This window comes from Neoarius graeffei, chromosome 22 (genome assembly GCF_027579695.1).
Source record: "Neoarius graeffei isolate fNeoGra1 chromosome 22, fNeoGra1.pri, whole genome shotgun sequence".
Taxonomy (NCBI): domain Eukaryota; kingdom Metazoa; phylum Chordata; class Actinopteri; order Siluriformes; family Ariidae; genus Neoarius; species Neoarius graeffei.
The window spans coordinates 37,178,529-37,193,442 of NC_083590.1; the positions used below are offsets into that span (position 1 = coordinate 37,178,529).

The 14,914-nt window shown below is 40.7% G+C and overlaps 1 protein-coding gene, 1 long non-coding RNA gene and 2 other non-coding genes across 9 annotated transcripts in view; 1 reads left to right on the plus strand and 3 right to left on the minus strand.

Annotated features, from left to right (window-relative positions):
* ctps1a (CTP synthase 1a) overlaps nt 1-1,328 on the plus strand; it is an 81,345-nt gene extending 80,017 nt beyond the window's left edge. For all 3 annotated transcript variants that reach the window (XM_060904780.1, XM_060904781.1, XM_060904782.1), the window contains one exon: nt 639-1,328. The gene's annotated coding sequence lies outside the window, so the exon portion shown is untranslated. The remainder of the gene's footprint in view (nt 1-638) is intronic.
* A 1,794-nt stretch (nt 1,329-3,122) lies between these two features.
* Nucleotides 3,123-10,298, minus strand: LOC132870870 (uncharacterized). 4 transcript variants are annotated; one of them, XR_009651210.1, is made up of 7 exons: nt 10,255-10,298; nt 4,780-4,836; nt 4,553-4,615; nt 4,128-4,186; nt 3,896-3,942; nt 3,640-3,691; nt 3,123-3,389 (listed from the first exon to the last, which is right to left on the minus strand). It is a non-coding gene; the product is annotated as an uncharacterized LOC132870870 (long non-coding RNA). The 4 variants fall into 4 exon arrangements; XR_009651211.1 differs by lacking the exon at nt 10,255-10,298 and adding an exon at nt 9,622-9,644; XR_009651213.1 differs by lacking the exon at nt 10,255-10,298 and adding an exon at nt 9,622-9,636 and having other exon boundaries at nt 4,723-4,836.
* Nucleotides 3,507-3,579, minus strand: LOC132871073 (small nucleolar RNA SNORD99). Its single transcript, XR_009651261.1, has one exon. It is a non-coding gene; the product is annotated as a small nucleolar RNA SNORD99 (small nucleolar RNA).
* On the minus strand, nt 4,371-4,508 carry LOC132871064 (small nucleolar RNA SNORA16B/SNORA16A family). Its single transcript, XR_009651253.1, has one exon. It is a non-coding gene; the product is annotated as a small nucleolar RNA SNORA16B/SNORA16A family (small nucleolar RNA).
* Nucleotides 10,299-14,914: the final 4,616 nt, after the last annotated feature.

Below are 14,914 nucleotides of genomic sequence, written 5' to 3' on the forward strand. Positions count from 1 at the left end.
TTCTGCATTTTTGTAGTCCTGGTAATCTTTTATATTGGTAAAGTTGTTTATAGGACCATTTCTCAGTGTCTGTTTTTTTAATCAGTAGTTTTTCTGTAATAACTTAATATTTAACATATCACTCAATTTTAATCACAAAAAGAGAAAATCGCAACAATTTCTCGCAACTTTCACTTCCTCCCGCAATGTAATCGCAACAAAAACCAAAAAAGGCCCGCGAAATCCTGGGGGGACTGTCTTAGGATGCGTTTCTGCGCATGCAAATGAAGCATCATCACTAGTGATGGACAGCCGACAACCAACGGTATTGTTAAGCAGTTTTTAAAATCATTTCAATGAAGATATGATAGCGGTTGATGTGTGTTTGCAAGACGAAGCATTCTGAAGCTCTCACTAGGTTTGAACTTTTTTTGCATTTGATTCTAGTTCTCTAAATAAGTTTTTAATAACCGGGGCAGGATAAATCATTTTCTGAAAGAACAAACACAGTACAGTAAATGCGTCATGCAGTGCCTCATGAGCACCAGGTTAGGGTTGGCAGGGTCTATATAATTAATCCTCTGATAATATAAACTGTTTCCATTTGCTGTCATTTAACAAGCAACTAAATGTGCGTTCATTTCTTGTCTTCTCTGCAGGACTGCAGTAGTTCACAAAGGAAGAAACATGCAACAAGTGGCTCTTTTTTTTTTTTAAATCGCCCGTTTTTTCTGAATGTGGTGTTTCTTGTTACATTTTTCTGTTAAGCGTTTGGTTTGTGTAAATGCATGTTTTATTTTCAGCTGTACAAGTGTAATACTGCATCTTATTGTCTAAATTAGTGTTCAGGTTTATTTGGCTGTAACCTGTATGGTTTTAACTTGTATCAAGAAACAGTAGTTGATAAAAGGTTTGTCAGCTGAATAACATTTAACCATATTTGTTTAAAATGTATTTCATCATTGCAATAAACCCAGGAGCGAAGACGCTGCTTCTGCTTGTAATCTCAATCTGAACTGGCCTCCAGCTGTATAACCTTGTTTAACATATTTCCTCTCCTCCACTCTACTCTTTCAGTTCCCACTTCCACCTCCTTTCTCTGATCTCCCTCCCCTCCCCTCACCCCACTATTAGATATAAAATGAGAATATTGTGAGTAGCTAAAGCAGATTAGTGTTTCTGCAATAAATGGGGGAATCCAGTAACATCCTGCTCTAGTTACAGCCCTATAGTTCATCAGTCTAAATTGACCCAAATGCATGCCTCGGTATCACAGAAATCAAGGACCATGTGTGGTGTTTTACATTTAACCATACTTGCTGCACATTAAAAATTCCCACACATTTCAATACGTTGTATTTTTTTAAGCAGCTTACATTTCCAGCAGTATTGTTTATATTAGATTCAGCTGTCATTGCATCGTTATACTACGTGTAGTGTTGTCCAGCCACAACTGGCAGTATTTAAGCTGCCTCACCTGCACCTTACAGGTGAGAATATGGGTATAAACAAGAACTGAAGGCAAATTTATCAAAATTCTATTTTTGATAGCTTTGTCACTGCTATAGCAAGTTGTTTGAAATATGCTATGCATCAGTCCATATGTCAAAGCAATGGCCGTAAACAAGATTCGTTGAGACCTGTCCGAGACATCATAGGATGGAAATCAAAGTGACCAACATCTGCCAGTGTCATCAAAAAACACATGCCCTCTTTCAAATGCTGATGTAATCAAGCTGGAAATTTTGATAGCAATCAGGAAAGTTTGAAAGAAAAGTAGGCAGTAAAAGTCAGTCATTTAAACTCCTTTTTGTGCAATAGTTCATTTGGAAAACAGTTTTCAAAATGGCAGCATTGAAATGTGAAGCATCAGCCAGAAGTCTCATGAAGATCGCATGGATAAGTGACACCTGTCATGGACCACAAACTAAATTCAACATGGCTAATAGGCTGATAAGTATAATTGCAATTAGTTGCCAATACAAGTCATGATATAAAAGGTTACTAAAACCAAAAACAGGTTAAAAAGTTTAAAAATTACTTCAGTTCTTTTCAGTTGGTGATAAGGTATTTGCAGAAGGTACAATATACTTAGAAAAATAATTTATTTTCAGGGTCCCCTCCCCATAAAAACTCTAGAGATATAAAAATTAGCCCCACCCTTTTATTCCTTGTATCATGAAGCATGTAGTTTGTTTAATTCAGAAGTGTTGGTTTTATATACATGCACACCCCACTGACATCATTCAGTTCATACAGATACATACTGTAAAATAGCACCACTGAGTAGTGAAAAACTACAGGAGCAATAATACAAGTGGAACTTTAAACTAGTCTAAGCCTACATTAGGAATGTAACGAGTCATCAGATGACCCAACACCCCACTCCAAATTGAAGTTGAATTGGTTGCCATGGAAATATAAAATCAAAATTCACAGAAATCCCAAAAATGTTAAAAGGCACAACTCTATTAGTCGTTTAACAAACTATCCCTCCCCCCCCAAAAAAAAAACTGGAGTGGAGTTATGCTCCAGAAACAAACGTTTAGACAAAGCAGTAGCTATATCCCCCCATTATATGCTGGAGGGGATAAGCCATTCATCCATAACCACTTATTCTGTGCCCAGTCCCAGGCAAGCTAGAACCTTGCTGACTTCCAGCTGACTATGGATGGGCAAGAGGCAGGGTGCACCCTGGATAAGTCAGCACATCACAGGGCTGACAGAGACAACCATCAATTTAGAGCCACCAATTAACCTAACCTGCACGTTTCTGAGCCATGGGGGAAACCCACACAAGCCACTGGGCTTAACCCCAGAACCTTCTTGGTGTGAGGCAACAGTGCTAACCACTACACCACACACAGGGTATGATTTGCCCAACTCAATATATCTGGCCTGCAATTCAGTCCCCCCCCCCACAATGCAGATTGATTAACAAGAAATCTGTACATACACTCATTCCAATTTTAGATCTGTTTGCATTAGACCAGTGTTCCTTCCACCTACAATGAAGTCATGTGCATTTCTGCCATCCTATGTTATTGCACCCTCTGTCTAAAAAATTAGAATTAGCAAAAATTAAGTGTTAAATCATGATTTATATTACAGTTCATCATTGCACACAAATAATCCAGCCAATATTCTGGTGAGACTAGTGCATTTCATTTTATTGGTTAAAAGTGAGGTTACAGAGGTACAGAAGTGTATACCATCAGCTCATGTGACTTTTTTAAATTAGATACATTTTTAATTCAATAAAGTTACCTAAAACTTTAACCAGTAAGGAGAGTTTGAGACTTCACTGGTCTCATCACTCCTGTTCACACATCAGCCCAGTTCCTCAATTCTGCATTTTGGTGGCATTTCATCGAGTTGTTCCTGTGCAGGGAATCGACAACTCCAGTCTGCTGCAAAACAAAAAGTTTTCAATCAGTGCAACACACTGAACAGTTCATAGAAAACTGAGAACATATCCCCATTTGGGCACAGCCCACAGATGTACACAAGTACTAGTGGAAGATGTTAGCTGATCTCAGTCCCATATCCGCAAACTTCATCCAGCAGTCGCAAATTAAAAAGTGGTCATCCTTGATCAGCTTTGAGGAGGAAAAAGAAAAATAAAGAGTGCAAACTTTGTTCTATACAATGCTGACTTACCTGTGGTCTTGTACACCACATCATGGTCCCATGTCCTGTATCCAACAGCATCCTAGACAAAAACAACACCGAATAAGTCAGTGATGTTAGACTGATGTAGGGAAGTAGCGTAACTGCAGCAGGCACCACACAGCCTCAGCAGCCAAATCCCCCCGTTACTTTAGCACGTAGTTGGAGAACCTGTCCCACTGTCAAGAGCAAAGATCCTCAGAAACCGTGCATCAAGTCTTTTTTTAAACCGGTTTACTCATCTTACCTGTTGATAAAGATGGGACACCCAGCACCAGGGCCTTGATTCACCACCTAACAAGAGAAGAAATGGTATTAATTCAAGCAAGTAATTTATAAGAATGTAAAGTTGATGTACGTATACACTGACTCAGGGAAATGAGGATTGATTGTTTCATAACAGCTTCTCTCAGATAGGGCAAGTGAGTCATCATCGTCAGGTCAAAACCTCTACCAAAAAAATTAAATAAAAAGGCTACCTTTTTAACTCGACTCCAGGATCATCGTCTGCCTTTTAGCAAGGTTATCTTGCTCTCACCTGTAAACAAAACAGCTCAGGATAAATACTAAAAACATGAAACCAATGATACGAGAAACCATGCAAATTTTTTTTTTTGCATCAATCTGGAAAACACCAGACAAGTAAATGTCAATGACTGTTTAGGATACACGCATGTGGATTAGGCAATAGATCACAGTAACGTAAACTGTTCCTGTGAATGAAGTGTCCTTTTCCTTAATGTTGCTGAAGTGGCTAAGGAGACAGCCGCACAGCGACCGTCGGTAAAAGTAATGATTTAGGCTCCCCTTTGATCGTTGCCTGCTACACAGAAACAGGAACGCCTTCGATAAGGGCCAGGGGCTTTCAACAAAGTATTCCGCAGTATGAAAAGTGACCAGTTACCTTTAACAAACACGACTTCAGGGTCATCCCATCTGACTTTCAGCCAACTGCAGCATCAGGAATCTGTAAAGAAAAAACAGCTACGGATAAATACTTCAATAATAAAACAAGATGTTGAATAAAGTACTTTTGGTGACTGTTGAGGTAGAGAAACTCAATGGTGGCTTTACTTTCAGATAGGGTGGGGGTGGAACAAGCCCACTACATTTAATAGAAGGCCAACGCACCAGAAAGCAGGTCATTTTCTTCTTCTGGGCAGCATCAAGCACTCCAAAACCTCTCAACTGCGCACACAAAAAAAAAAAAAAATGTGTGCAGTTCAGCAATGAGCAGACAAGAAACTGAGGAAGTTTACCACCTCAACTAACTTAAAGCTAGACTGCCTTTCAGATTTTTCAAGTGTAGGTCATAAAGGAATTTTCCCCAACACCTAATTGTTTAATGGACTGAAAGCTACCGAATTTGAATCATGCCTCCAATTTTATGATTTTTCTTTAACAGAAATTAATTAATTACTCTCCACGTGGCCCTAAATTCTCTGCTTTTTTTTCCTGCTTCACCATGATGCAATACAAGATACATCATGCATCATACGGTGGGTGGGCTTTCCCTGTTCACGCAAGGCATTGAGAGATACAAATTTGAAACAGGAGAGGGAAAAAAAAAAAAATGGAGGATTCGAATGAAACGTGAAAGACCGACTACAGTAATGGAAAGCAAGACAACATTATACAAAGGAAAGGAAACGCAGGACCAAACTAATAAATATTGGCGGTCAGCGAGCACCTGTGTGACCAGCTGTTCGTTTAGCGACAGAATTATGTAACTGTCAGTGCACGTCAAAGCTAAGCCTGTAGCTTGAAGTAATGAAACACTGGATGCCAGCTGCTGTAAAACCAAGAAGCAGGTAAACCTGCACATGCGCAGTTCCTGCCTGTACAAAGTGACTTCATGCACATTTGCTTTAATCCTCTCAAATTAAACAACTTCCCAGCCACAGAATGGCCTGATATTTTTAGATATTACAGAAACATGCATCACAATGACTAAATTTCAGATTTTATGAAATCAAAAGGCAACCTAGCTTGAACTGCAGAAAAGTTCAGTTCATACAGTTAATTATGCACAACGTTAACAGAAATGCGTCCTAATTTGCACAAATGCACAAAATCTGAGCATGATTACAAAACAAAGAAACCATACATGTCCATCAAGACAACACAATTCAATATCAAAAGATCAAGTGAACAGCAACCGTCAGTAAAAGTGATTTAGGTTCCCTTTTGATGGCCACCTTCAATAAAGCCTAGGTCACAACCGGACGTACGATTTTTTTTTGGCGTTTCCCCAAATCGCTGCGTTTTTGTTCGCGGAGAAAGACGCACCTTGGCCGCAAGTTTGTCTTGCAACCTGAAAAAAGCGCCCGTAGAGTTTGACATGACAAAGAACCTCTGCGGCCGGTCTGCGGCCAGTCCATGGCTCAAATCAGCACGTCACACGCGTGCCCTCTGTGAGTTTCTTGCACGTAGGCCAGCCGTAGGAGCACGTACAGCCGGTTGTGACCAAGGCTTAAGGGCCAAGTCGAAGTTACCCATCATTTAATAACAGCCCATAGTGTTATCAAGTTCTACCGTTCTTGCCTGAGCCATAAAAATCCATAAGGTCACTATACTGGACCATCCCCGTCTGTGATCTAAATAAATCTAGCATGGTCTGTATTGCAAATAAATCCACTCCTTCAGCCAATACACATTTGAAACAACCATGCTGATGTACACCGTCAAGTCCAAGCTTACTTCCTCCAAGCACGTACTACCAACTTCCACACCAAATGAGAATTTACAAGATCAGGGAGGTTTGTTCAGACACCAACACAATGAGGGCAAAAACTGCTGCTAGTCTACAAACCAATTTGTATTCAGTCCCTATTTACAATGGAAATCTTCAAGATCGTGCCTGGCTCCATTTTCCAAATACAAAGTCCCAGTGATCCTGCCTAGGATAAGGCATTCTCTGTGGATAAACATCTGGAGCACAAACTCCCATGTGTAATAAGCAAGTCAGTCAACACGGCCTCTGGTTGCACTAGAAGCTAATCTGACTGCTCAATCCAGCAACATTATTGGATTGTGTGAAATCACATCTGATAGTGTGGCACACATTCATCAGGTAAAATCATAAACCCTGGATAGTGCACGACCAACCTCAACATGCTCTAATCTGCATCATGTGTTTTAGCCCCATCGTCGAGTGCTAATCAAACATGACCATAATTAATTCTAGATTTAATGTCCCTAAACCACACTTCCTTGAACAAAGCAACAATTACAGTGACTGGCTTTTCAAACCATAGCCAATCCAAAAGGTGATAAATTAACAGGGGGGGGGGGAGCCAATTTTCACAGAACCTGCTGAGACTGAACCAGAAGATCTCAAAGGGGTGCGTGACATCACATGGAACAAAAGACCCAGGTATCGATTTCGTTCCCGTGCGCAGCAGTGGTTAGACCAGTCTCGATATGGAATCACGCTTGAGAGAATTCTGATCGTGATGGGATTCTTACATGTTGGATGAAGGGGCAGATGATCAAGGATCTTCCAGAGTACATGGTGATCTTTTCAAGCCCCCAAGATAAGAAACAGATGCCAGTTCACAACAGTCCCACTCACCACCAATAGCACACCAACACCCAGAGACAATTGGATACAGATTGGTTTGTGGCGTTTTATTCTAAGCTGGCTGCTGAAAAATAAGGAAAATATTTACATGTACCTCAAATGCAGAAATCTTTAAAAAAAAAAACCACACATTGTGTGACCACTGAAAAAATAAGTGGTGATAATAGGGGAATTGAAAAACTGTCCAAAATGTCAGTTATTAAATAAACCCTTGACTTGTAAGTGACGTCAAAGCAAAATAGAAACCCAGATGTCGGTGGATATACAAATAAGGTCAAGCGACATTCTATATAAAACAGTCACACGTGCACAACTTTTTCCACTGCTTTAAGTGTCCTTTTAGCTATGCCATATCTGTGCTGTATATAGTTATAGCCACAACGGTGCTCGTGACACATTGATTTTTTTTTTTAGAACTCTGTCCATGATTCAGAAAGATGGCGAGGAAACTGAGGCTTAGTATGGAGAGGAAACAAGCACGGCTGAACATCAACAGGGCTGACCGAACAGAGGATAAACCCAAAACTGCTCGTGTTTGCAGTAATCATTTTATCACCGGTCAGACTCAAAAGCTCTCAATATCATGGAAGAATTTTGCTATAAAATAATCACGCGTCATGGTTCACTCAGTTATTTTAAACACGTGTACTACCATTTCGCTTCTAGGAGTGGCAACAAAATTACACAATAGAAACAACCCAGACTGAGCACCCACTCAGAAAATGGGCTGTTTCATCCAAGGTCAGACTTGATTCTTCAGCAGCCAAACCAGATAGAACACGATATCTGGGTACTCAATCAGTAGAAGCGTCTTATCTTCAGAAAAGTGACTTTTGGTAATCTGGGTCAAACCCCACACATTTATCTTTGTATCAAATCTTCACTGACCGTTCAAATCGTGGTACTGAGAAAATTCAACATCGTTTGCATACACACTTTCAGCAGCTGCCATTCAAGTTGCTTTGTAAATCCACCATCATGGCAGACGCTCATGTTGTAGCACATTTTGATCACATGGTTACAAGTCATCTATAATTCCCATGTGGTCATGAACACTTGATTAATCATTTATTAGTTGGGGACACAAAACCTGCCCGCTTCGTTTGCACTTTAGAGGAAAGTCATTTTTTGGAAATTCATGACCTGAGTGCCTGTTGTATATGGACTTGAACATCCAAACAACCCAGCACTTTCCCATCGTCATTTTTGTAAGATTCCAGCAATATCCAATTTCAGTGACTAAACATGCAGAGTCCGATGAACCAAAATAACCCAGATAACCAGGGCTCCACATGTGACGTCATACAAGATTAGCCCAAGGGCAAGGCTGCCCTTTTCCAGAATCTGAAACTTACCAATAAAATAAATATCCCCACCCTCCTTTAATTCATTTTGGTTATTACTAAAGGATACATTTTAAAAGCATTACATACAGTTTAAAGGGAACTTTTTTTTAAAGGAAAGTTTGAGCTTGAAGCTTTTGACTGGATTTTTCAATTGACTTAGGTTAAAACAAAAAGACTCAATTCTAAGAACTCCTTGAACACAAAATATTCGGTACATTAGCCCTCGCAGCAAAACAGCCACCAATCGGTATGTCCACAGGCTATATGACTTCTGATCCTTAACTCTAAACTGAAATAATGGTTATTGATGTTTTAGAAAGCAAAATTACGATCAAACTTGGTTCAATTCAAGGATGGAGCTAAACCACCATAATTCGTTCTAATCACAATTTACAAGTGACTAGATAGAACTTGACACCAACAATGGGGGATGCCTCCGCCCGGTAGACTACACGCCTTATTAAGTTGTGATTTGAGGATGGACATTCGACCTCACAGTAATCTTGACCTGGTGAAATTACTTATATCAGCCTTGGAGATATTGTGTTCACAAGGCTTTCAGACAGACATTTGACCTTAGACCTTCTGATCTCAAAACCTAATCAGTTCATATTTGTCCCAAAGCACACAAATGGTGAAAGTTTAGTGGAATTCTTTTCATTAGCCTTTGAGATATCATGTTCACAAGGTTTCGGGATGAACGCACACACAGACAACCCAAAAACAATGCCTCCTGCACCTTACAGTGGCAGAAGCATAACAATTGCAATTCCCTAATGCCCGATAAGGCAACAGGATTTTAATACTAGCATGCATTTGCAATTTCAGACAGCAAAGTAAATGCATACTTTCATAACCTAGTTGCTGAACACGGTCTTATTAGTAAATGCAAGCATCCAGGCCTGTAAGAAACCCTGCCCACCCACCAGCCAGCCAACCATGTGGGCACAACCAAGGAAGCTGGCCCAAGGTCTGTTCCCAAATACATTCATTTGTCAGACTATAATCAAGTAGATATATGTTTTACAAATAAGTTAATTTCACCTATATTGTAAAAAAGACTGCCACAAGAGCATCTGCATAGGCCAAAACATTCAAGGGTAATTGATTACTCGTACCCAGGGGGTCTCTGGCCATCATACAAGACTGCCAATCACACAAAATACATATGAAAAGAAAGAGGCAGACTGGTTAAATTAAAGGAGAGTATGACAGAGCATCATAATAGTGAGCTTGATCATGTTTAATATCAGGATTTTAAGCATTTATACAGGTTTTGCCCCAGGACTAGGCAGCTTTTTATCAGCAAGCCTGCTGTTGCCACCCCAGATAAAGAATACAGATACCCTTAGCCAATCCCCATGGTAATCCATTCTGCCAGGTTTTATTTTCAGTAACGATATGGGTAAAGTGATACTAAAATATTTAATATCAGCTCAACTTTGTCAAATCCAGTTAAAGTTCTCACTCTTGATCACTAAAACTTCTGCTCCAAGGTCAAAGCACGGCCATGAAAAACCGGCAAGCACAACCGTGCAAGTGTCTAATAACGCTTTCTATTTGAGGTAAATAACCAACGCATCTCACTCCTAAACACTCAACTCATCCTAAAATAAAGATAAGATGATAATCATTATAGTTTAACACACACGATGCTTTACGATTGCAATGACTTACCATTCCGACTCCAGCAGGCAGGAAAAGGAAGAAGAAGGGCGGTGTTTCCTGTTATATGTGCAGCTGCTACACGCTGATTGGCTGAGAGACGAAGTTAAAGCACAAAGCATTATGGGAAATGTAGTGGGAAATACTAACCATAACAAAATAATGCAGATGACAGATATTACAAAAACATTTCACATAAAATAGTCAATTGTGCAATAAATAAAATGTTTTATATGCCGTTCAAAAGTTTGGGGTCACTTTGAAATGTCCTTATTTTTGAAAGAAAAGCACTGTTCTTTTCAATGAAGATCACTTTAAACTAATCAGAAATCCACTCTATACATTGCTAATGTGGTAAATGACTATTCTAGCTGCAAATGTCTGGTTTTTGGTGCAATATCTCCATAGGTGTATAGAGGCCCATTTCCAGCAACTCTCACTCCAGTGTTCTAATGGTACAATGTGTTTGCTCATTGCCTCAGAAGGCTAATGGATGATTAGAAAACCCTTGTACAATCATGTTAGCACAGCTGAAAACAGTTGAGCTCTTTAGAGAAGCTATAAAACTGACCTTCCTTTGAGCAGATTGAGTTTCTGGAGCATCACATTTGTGGGGTCGATTAAATGCTCAAAATGGCCAGAAAAATGTCTTGACTATATTTTCTATTCATTTTACAACTTATGGTGGTAAATAAAAGTGTGACTTTTCATGGAAAACACAAAATTGTCTGGGTGACCCCAAACTTTTGAACGGTAGTATATATATATATATATATATATATATATATATATATATATATATATGGCACAGTGGTGTAGTGGTTAGCACTGTTACCTCACAGCAAGAGGGTTCTGGGTTCCAGCACAGTGGCCGTCGAGGGCCTTTCTGTGCGGGGTTTGCATGTTCTCCTCGTGTCCGCGTGGGTTTCCTCCGGGTGCTCTGGTTTCCCCCACAGTCAATAGACATGCAGGTTAGGTTAACTGGTGGCTCTAAATTGACTGAAGGTGAGTGTGAATGGTTGTCTGTGTCTATGTGTCAGCCTTGTGATGACCTGGCGACTTGTCCAGGGTGTACCCCACCTTTCACCCATAGTCAGCTGGGATAGGCTCCAGCTTGCCCGCAACCCTGTAGGATAAAGCGGCTAGAGATAATGAGATGAGATATTTTTATATGGCACAGTGGTGTAGTGGTTAGCACTGTTACCTCACACCAAGAGGGTTCTGGGTTCGAGCCCCGTGGCCGGCAAGGGCCTTTCTGTGAGGAGTTTGCATGTTCTCCCCATGTCCGCGTGGGTTTTCTCTGGGTGCTCCGGTTTCCCCCACAGTCCAAAGACATGCAGGTTAGGTTAACTGGTGACTCTAAATTGACTGAAGGTGAGTGTGAATGGTTGTCTGTGTCTATGTGTCAGCCCTGTGATGACCTGGCGACTTGTCCAGGGTATACCCTGCCTTTCGCCCGTAGTCAGCTGGGATAGGCTCCAGCTTGCCTGCGACCCTGTAGAACAGGATAAAGAGGCTAGAGATAATGAGATGATGAATGAGATCAAATAAATCTGGAATGGGATGTTCATAAAACACAAATTAGTGTGATGATCAGGCCATTTTGGTCATCACATGGTGACATGTCAACCATTTTGGACATAATTCCCCCTATTTGGAGCTATACCATCCATTTGGAGCAGTACAACCGATCTGAGCTGTACTGCCCATTTGGAAATGGCTCCGGGTAGCAGAGATATGTACATCACATCCACTTGGGACGTTACACCTCCTTGCCTGTAGAGGTCACTCTTCCCTAAATACGAAAGACAATTCTTCTACACTCACACCTTCCTGCTGAAGTCTTGCTTTGGCAGACTTGATTCACAGGCACATGTTGCAAAGTCTTGTCAACAATCCTTTATGTTCAAGTAGAGCTTTTAATCTAGTAATTACTATTTCTTTGTTTGACCATTTCCATGTTCACAAATGTTCTTTGGATTTGTCCTCTCGCCTGAGGATATATATATAAAATACAGTGGTGTTTGAAAGTTTGTGAACCCTTTAGAATTTTCTATATTTCTGCATAAATATGACCTAAAACATCATCAGATTTTCACACAAGTCCTAAAAGTAGATAAAGAGAACCCAGTTAAACAAATGAGACAAAAATATTATACTTGGTCATTTATTTATTGAGGAAAATGGTTCAATATTACATATCTGTGAGTGGCAAAAGTATATGAACCTCTAGGATTAGCAGTTCATTTGAAGGTGAAAGTCAGGTGTTTTCAATCAATGGGATGACAATCAGGTGTGAGTGGGCACCCTGTTTTATTTAAAGAACAGGGATCTATCAAAGTCTGTGATACAAATCTGAAACAAGAGAGAAAAATGGAGGACGTGAGTGTGCGAATGAAACGTAAAAGACCAACTACAATAACAGAAAGTGAGAAGAAAAGACGTTATGTGATATACGAAGGAAAGGAAACGCAGGACCAAACTAATAAATATCGGCGGTCAGCGAGCACCTCGGTGTGATCAGCTGTTCGTTTAGCAACAGAATGATGGAACTGTCAGGGGCATCGTGGCTCAGGTGGCTAAGGCGCCATACCATAAATCCGGGGACCTGGGTTCGATTCTGACCCGAGGCCATTTCTCGATCCCTTCCTGTCTCTCTCTCTCTCCCGCTCGTTTCCTGTCCTGTCTCTACACTGTCCTATCCAATAAAGGTGAAAAAAGCCCAAAAAAAATCTTAAAAAAAAAAAAGAACAGGGATCTATCAAAGTCTGATCTTCACAACACATGTTTGTGGAAGTGTATCATGGCATGAACAAAGGAGATTTCTGAGCACCTCAGAAAAAGCATTGTTGATGCTCATCAGGCTGGAAAAGGTTACAAAACCATCTCTAAAGAGTTTGGACTCCACCAATCCACAGTCAGACAGATTGTGTACAAATGGAGGAAATTCAAGACCATTGTTACCCTCCTCAGGAGTGGTCAACCAACAAAGATCACTCCAAGAGCAAGGCGTGTAATAGTCGGTGAGGTCACAAAGGACTCCAGGGTAACTTCTAAGCAACTGAAGGCCTCTCTCACATAAGCTAATGTTCATGAGTCCACCATCAGGAGAAAACTGAACAACAAATGGTGTCCATGGCAGGGTTGCAAGGAGAAAGCCACTGCTCTCCAAAAAGAACATTGCTGCTAGTCTGCAGTTTGCTAAAGATCATGTGGACAAGCCAGAAGGCTATTGGAAAAATGTTTTGTGGATGGATGAGACCAAAATAGAATTTTTTGGTTTAAATGAGAAGCGTTATGTTTGGGGAAAGAAAAACGCTGCATTCCAGCATAAGAACCTTATCCCATCTGTGAAACATGGTGGTGGTAGTATCATGGTTTGGGCCTGTTTTGCTGCATTTGGGTCAGGACGGCTTGCCATCATTGATGGAACAATAAATTTTGAATTATACCAGCGAATTCTAAAGGAAAATGTCAGGACATCTGTCCATGAACTTAATCTCAAGAGAAGGTGGGTCATGCAGCAAGACAATGCCCCTAAGCACACAAGTTGTTCTACCAAAGAATGGTTAAAGAAGAATAAAGTTAATGTTTTGGAATGGCCAAGTCAAAGTCCTGACCTTAATCCAATCGAAATGCTGTGGAAGGAGCTGAAGCGAGCAGTTCATGTGAGAAAACCTACCAACATCTCAGAGTTGAAGCTGTTCTGTATGGAGGAACGAGTTAAATTCCTTCAAGCCAGTGTGCAGGACTGATCAACAGTTACTGGAAACGTTTAGTTGCAGTTATTGCTGCACAAGGGGGTCACACCAGATACTGAAAGCAAAGGTTCACATACTTTTGCCACTCACGGATGTGTCATTTTGGATCATTTTCCTCAATAAATAAATGACCAAGTATAATATTTTTATCTCATTTGTTTAACTGGGTTCTCTTTATCTACGTTTAAGGCCCGGTCCCACTGCACTTATGGATGCAAAGAGGATGTAAAACGTAAAAAAATCTTTGCCATCCGTTGGAAAACGCTATGCATCCGTTGTGTTCTCATTGCATACGTGCTTCATACGCTCTATCCATCGAGCATCCGTCCACTGTGATTTCATCCGCGCAAAAAGTTTTGAGCTGCACAAAACTTTTAGAACGGATGAACTTTCCGCAGTGTATGATGTAAATCCACGACATATACGAGCAACAAACGTTCTATGTCCGTTATCATCCATTAAACATCTGCTGTATCCTTTCTGCATCCTCTGGGCATCCTCGCAACTCACATCCGCTGCAGCTGAAAACGGAAAGAGGGAGGAAAGATAAGGTACATGAAACGTCTATTCATCGTTAGTAGCACGGAAATAGAAAGGATGTAAGCGTATGCATCTCGTATATAAAGTATTCAAAACGGACAAAGCGTTTATATCTGGGATGTATCTCATATATTTAGGATGTCTGGAGTATGTCTAGAGTATGTAGAAGGACACCTAGCGCAGTGAACGGTCTGCATCCGATATACATCCGCGCAACATCCCCTTTGTTTCCGTTAGGCGTACGTGATGCATCCCCTTCACCCGCTATGCATCCGCTCTTTCTGCTATGCGTCCGCTTCTCAGTTATCACCGGTAACCCCTTCGGAGCTGTCATCCACTTCCATCCGCTTTCATCCGCTATGAACATGCGT